Below are 6,000 nucleotides of genomic sequence, written 5' to 3' on the forward strand. Positions count from 1 at the left end.
ACTTAGTGAGATGAGTTCCTACAGATTCAGCTACGTTTAGAGCTGATCCCAACACTGAGGAGCAGATTTTTTTTTCTCTCCTTTTAACTCAGTACGAGTTAGACTAAGGAACAAGTCACAGACACGATCCTTGAGACAGACCCAGACAGACCCAGAAGTGGAAACACAATAAAACTGGTGTATTTAATAGGAACAGTTTTATTTTCTGACTGTGGTTGTGTTGTAACTCTGCTGTAAAACAATTTGGAAATTAAAGTCTTCATTTGTTTCAAGGATGAGGTTTAATCATGTAAAGAAAGTCAAGTTTTAAAAACATAAAGTCCGTCTCAGATGAGCAAAAATACGTGCAAGGAACTTCATCAAATTCAGCTGCGTCCACACAGAAAAATGCAACTGAATCAGCAAAAAGAACATGTTAAAGCTTTTTGGTAATTCCTCCTTTTATTGTGTAAAAAAAGATGAAATATGTAGGTAGGTAGGTAGGTAGGTAGGTAGGTAGGTACATTTATTTATATAGCACTTTTCAGCACGAGGCGACTCAAAGTGCTTTACAACACAAGAACAAAATTACAGACAGAGTTACAGAACATGACAAGATAACTAAGCTAAAATATGACAATGCCAACAAAGGCACAGGACAACCAAACTACTAAAACATGATATTACTAAACCAAGGCACGAAGAATCCAGCCAACAGTGAATATGATAACTAATTGTACAGTAACTAAGCTAAGTGTACAGGAAGGCTAAATAATCTAAAACATGACAATGCTAAAATTAAAACTAACAGTACCGAACTATCTAAAAGTAGGGTTAGGGTTAGGGTTAGGGGGGGGTGAGAGAGATGCGACAGCAGAGTATGAGTATGAGAATGTGTATGTTTGTTTCCAGATGGTAGGAGGCGGTATGATGCATTTGTGTGTGTGTGTTTGTGTGTGTTTGTAGAAAAGTCCATGAATCACGTTCACAGATGTTCACAGGCAAGAGGGCAACGAGCTTCTGTTGACATAAATTGTATTGTATTGTATGTAAACAGATTCTGAATAAATATCAAGAGTAGAAGCTGAAGTAAGAAATATTTATTCAGCTACTTACTGCAACAGACAACTTGTCCTCACTAAGATTCAATCTTTAAAAAAATCTGCCATAAAAGTTCAGTTTAGTTATTTTTATTTCTGGTTTACAATACAGTATATGGCAAACTAAATGCCATGTTTATAAAAGGAAAACATTTCATCTGCATTGCTATTCAGATTAAATTATATGTGTTTGTACCTGTCCAAGGTGTCACCTGCCTCTCACACCGTGGAAAACAGATGGATGGATGGATGTGTTTGTAACAGGTGATTTTTTTTTTTTCAGCAAACAACCCTGAAAGACAAGAGAGATTCTCCTTGGTGTCAAAATCAGAGTTAGAGCTAATAATGAAGTTTTAATCTGACTTTCCAAAGCAGAAGTGAAACAGTTACAGAGAAAAAAAGGCAGTTTTTGGTTTCAATCAGTTAATAAATTAAAACCATATGAATAAAAATCCGTACGGCTGTTATAACCTTAATAGAAGCTGGTGAATAACTGTGTCAAAGCATAGCTATTTATTTGATAATGTTTTTTAGTCTTTTTTTATATTTATTTTTCATCCAAATCAAGCATTTAATTGATAATTTTGGATTCTTTGTAACTAACATCAATTAGTTTTGGTAATTATTAACTGATTGCATAATGTTATTTTTCAATGTTGTATCAGAAAAATACATTTAAATGTATATTTTTAAAATGTTGTCAGTAAAATCCTAATAATGTTCTCCTTTTGAAGGCTGCAGCTCACTGACTGGTTGGATCAGGGGGAACAGTGTTGCACCACCACAAACCGACCACAAGGTAGAGGCAGAGTATAACTTTAACAACAGCTGTTGTCATGGTTACTGTCAAGCGGCTACAAGCACAGGCCTTAATTTTAACCCAAATGAATGAAAATTTTCTATTCCAACCTCGTTGGGTTTGAGAATTGGTCAGTATTTAATTTACAAATTAATTTTGGTAGTGAGAAACTAAAAGAATGCAACATTATGTAAACAAGAAGTCAATTCTAAGGCTGGTAACTCAGGTAAAACCAAAACATGGAAAGAACTCGGTTTTATCTACATCTGTGTTTATTTATTTATTTAATCACAGATCCTGTTAAACAAGCAGTAGCAGACTGACATGAATACATCAAAGTAATTTAATATTCATTTTATGTGTTCATGTTCATCTTTATTTTAAAAAATATATCTATATATCTATCTATTTATATATATATATTTATGTAGCAATTCCTAATTGCCCTTTTTAAAGAATAAAATATTTATTTTTGCTTCTAACAAGAACCAGCTAATGCTAAATAAATGCATTATTTTATTGTCTTTTGCTGTTGCTTATTCCATAATATATATTTTCTTAAGTCTCGGAAAAAAAAAATAGCCACTTTAATTTTGCTATCGAGGTCTCTGACTGTATACCATTTCTACTTTCATATTTTCTTTATAATGGAGTGAATGAAGCTATAATTGGCAACATTTTAATTGATGATGTAGAAAACCTTTAATTAAACCTTATATTAAAACCAGTAATATTTTTTTCCCTAAATAATAATAAAAAAGAAAATAAACCTTTTAAATGTTTTGGTATTATAAGAGTTCAGAGTGTTAAAATTTCTTACCTGACACTGTTGCAATGTGTTTTATTCTGTATAAATGGAATATCTTTGTACCACATAATATGTTAGGCGCTACTAAACCCTTCCTTGCTCATTTTTGTCTCAAATTACATGTCATCTTACAGCAGACAGAAGACGGTAGCAGCTGTAGAAATTAAACTCAGCTGAGCTGGAATCTAACAGAAATCTACCCGAGACACCTGAACAACCATCTTCAGCTATTGTTATTTAAATATTTACATCTTTGCACTGGCTGTAGGAGCATTATATATGTTCCTTGATAATAATACTTTGTAGTTTTGTACTTTAGATGGCAAATGACAACAGTGGGATTTGACAAGCTCTTTTTTTGTGGATTACAGAGTACCTTTGCAGCAAATGTCAGACATTACTAGAAGAAATGTTGAATTGTGCCTTTCCCGGCTACTCTTCCTTTTTTCCTGAGACACAGTTGCCATCAACTCTGAAGAGATGGTAAATATTTCACTCTGACTCCATGTGGCAAACAGCGCTGATCTTAGAGATTTGGGTGCTGTTTGTTTTGACAAATAAAATACCAGAGCTGTAAATCTTGGATTCTTCAGTGAAGTATTTAGTACATTTCAATGTGTTGCATTCTCTAATTATTACCACACACAGCTCATTTTTTTAGCTAAGGTTAGATAATTTGAAGAAAGAAAATGCATTATTTAGATATTGAAAATGTCAGATATTTGTCCTTAATTTTTAACCTTTAGTTCCAATGGCTGGCAGATGCTTTATACTAGTAAAACCACATGTAACAGTTACTCAAAAGAAAGTGACATATACAGAGTTAAATTCTTATTTTCAGTCACTACTACATATAAATTAAAGTGATCAGATTTCTGAAATTAAATCAGATTTGGGGATATTTCCAGCTCTGAGATAAAAATAATTAAATGTTATCAAGATGAAATTAAGAAACTGCTGCTCCATGGGGAGGTAAAACCCTGTTAACTGTGCCTGTTTCTGGGCAGGAGGTGAAAAGGACAACTTCACTTCCAGTTTTTCAGCTGCATGGCAGTAGAGGGAGAAAAAAATAGGTTATCCTGGCCAGCTTACACAGCAGCAGTAGCCTGACTTGGCAAAAACTCATTTTCACGCTTAACAGACTATAAACATCAAAGCAAATCTCCAGCAGATCCTTGTCTCCCTAATAGGAAACAACATCCTCTTCATTTTTGGCTAACTCATCAACATAGTGAATGTGGTCCGCTCAGCTAGAAGCTGGGATTCAGACCTGTGGTGGCAAGGTTTTTATAAGATAACACCTGACTGTTCTGTCTGAATTCCACAGCTCACGAGGTTTTCACCAAATGACTCTTCACTGAAACCAGACTGACCTTACTTCCTGTCTCCTCACCTACTGACATCCTAATATCTTAGATATAAGATCCTGTGTGGACTCTGGAGGTAGAGCTTTGATTCGGAGCTCCCTGTTTGGACCTGGGACTCTGATTCTTCCATCCATCTTCTTTCACTTATCTGGGGTCAGGTCGCGGGGGCAGCAGCCTAAGCAGGGAGACCCAGACTTCCCTCTCCCCAGTCACATGGGCCAGCTCCTCCAGGGGAATCCCAAGGCGTTCCCAAGCCTGCCGAGAAACATGGTCCCTCCAGTGTGTCCTGGGTCTTCGACTGGTAAATCGAGAGCTTCGCCTTTTGACTCAGCTCTCTTCACCACGACAGACCGGTACAGCACCCACTTCACTGCAGATGCTACACCAATCTGCCTATTGATCTCCCGCTCCATTTTTCCCTCATTTGTGAACAAGACCCTGGGATACTTAAACTCCTCCACTTGGGGGCAGGACAAGACCTGGAGAACGCACTCTACTCTGGTCTCTTCTGGCTCAAGACCATGGCCTTGGATTTGGAGGCACTGATCCTCAATCCAACTGCTTCACACTCGGCTGCGAACCGCTCCACATGGCAGTGTGGGGATAATGGCACAATGACGCAAACAGGACCACATCATCTGCATCTAGCAGAGATGGAACACTGAGGCCATTGAACCTGACCACTTCTCCCACTTCCCCTGACCACTTCTTTTATTGACATTCTTTCCATAAATATTATGAACAGAATCAGTGACAACGGACAGAAGTCCAACTCCCACCCTGAAGAGGCCCAACTTACTGCTGGTAATGTGAACCAGACATTTGCAACGTTTGTATAGGGACCGACTGATCCGTAATAATAGACCCCCACATTGTGACATCCCATACTTTATGTGTTGTACCAAGTGAATCGACTGAAAGGAAACTTTTCATTATGTTTTATCACTGCATGAATACACATTAGATAATGTCTGCAACAAGATGCATCTTAGAATTGAGAACTTTTTTGCTTTATAATTTGCAAAAGTCTTAAATCTACCCATAGGAAATATACAAACACACAGTCTCTGGTTTGCTTCTAGTGTATATATATTCTACTGTGCTTTTTTGCACGAGGCACTTAGTGTAAAATTATGTTTATATCAAGTGTACTGAGTAAATTTCAGTTTCAAACTTTGACCAAATATTGTTTCCCATAATATTTATCCTTTTATTTCCCCCTACAAACAGTGTATAAATGCATTATCTTAACACTCTCACATCCTTCATTGCACTCAGTCATATTTATTACATTTTTTTTTCAATTATTGGTTCTACTTTATAATTGCTTCTATTGATTTTTATTGAGGGAGCTGCCCTGACTAAATGCAAAATTTAGTTTTACCACAAGCTTTTGAGTACTTCATTTTCTCATAATTTCCATTGAAAAGGCAAACTGAAACCTTTGTTCTGCCCTCTTGCACTCTCAGACAATAATATTGATAAATCAGGAAACATCAGTAGGGAGATCAGGGAAGAGAGAGATTCACACTGAAGTCTCACAGCCATGATCCTTACAGGCCTCTTCTTTCTGCTCCAATATACTTATATTTTCTAGTTTTAATGAACTCAATATATGATTTCTCTCCTATTTTCCTATTTCCTATTTTCACCATCAAGTTTTTTACATCGATTATAGAAATGAATAATCTTAGTATTTCCATATTTGCTCAAATTACACATTTCTATATTGATACACTCAATTTCTTTGGGCATTGGGTTTTTCTTGTATGCCAATCCATCTTTAATAAAGTGGCACAACCTCCTCCACTACCATTACTTCTATCCTGTCTTTCTATGTTATATCCTGGAATTTTAAATTCTAGGTTAGGTTTCAACCATGTTTCTTGTATACATATTATATCTGGAATTATTTCTAATTCATAAATAAATCTTTGAAATTCTTGT

Source organism: Kryptolebias marmoratus, linkage group LG3, assembly GCF_001649575.2.
Source record: "Kryptolebias marmoratus isolate JLee-2015 linkage group LG3, ASM164957v2, whole genome shotgun sequence".
Taxonomy (NCBI): domain Eukaryota; kingdom Metazoa; phylum Chordata; class Actinopteri; order Cyprinodontiformes; family Rivulidae; genus Kryptolebias; species Kryptolebias marmoratus.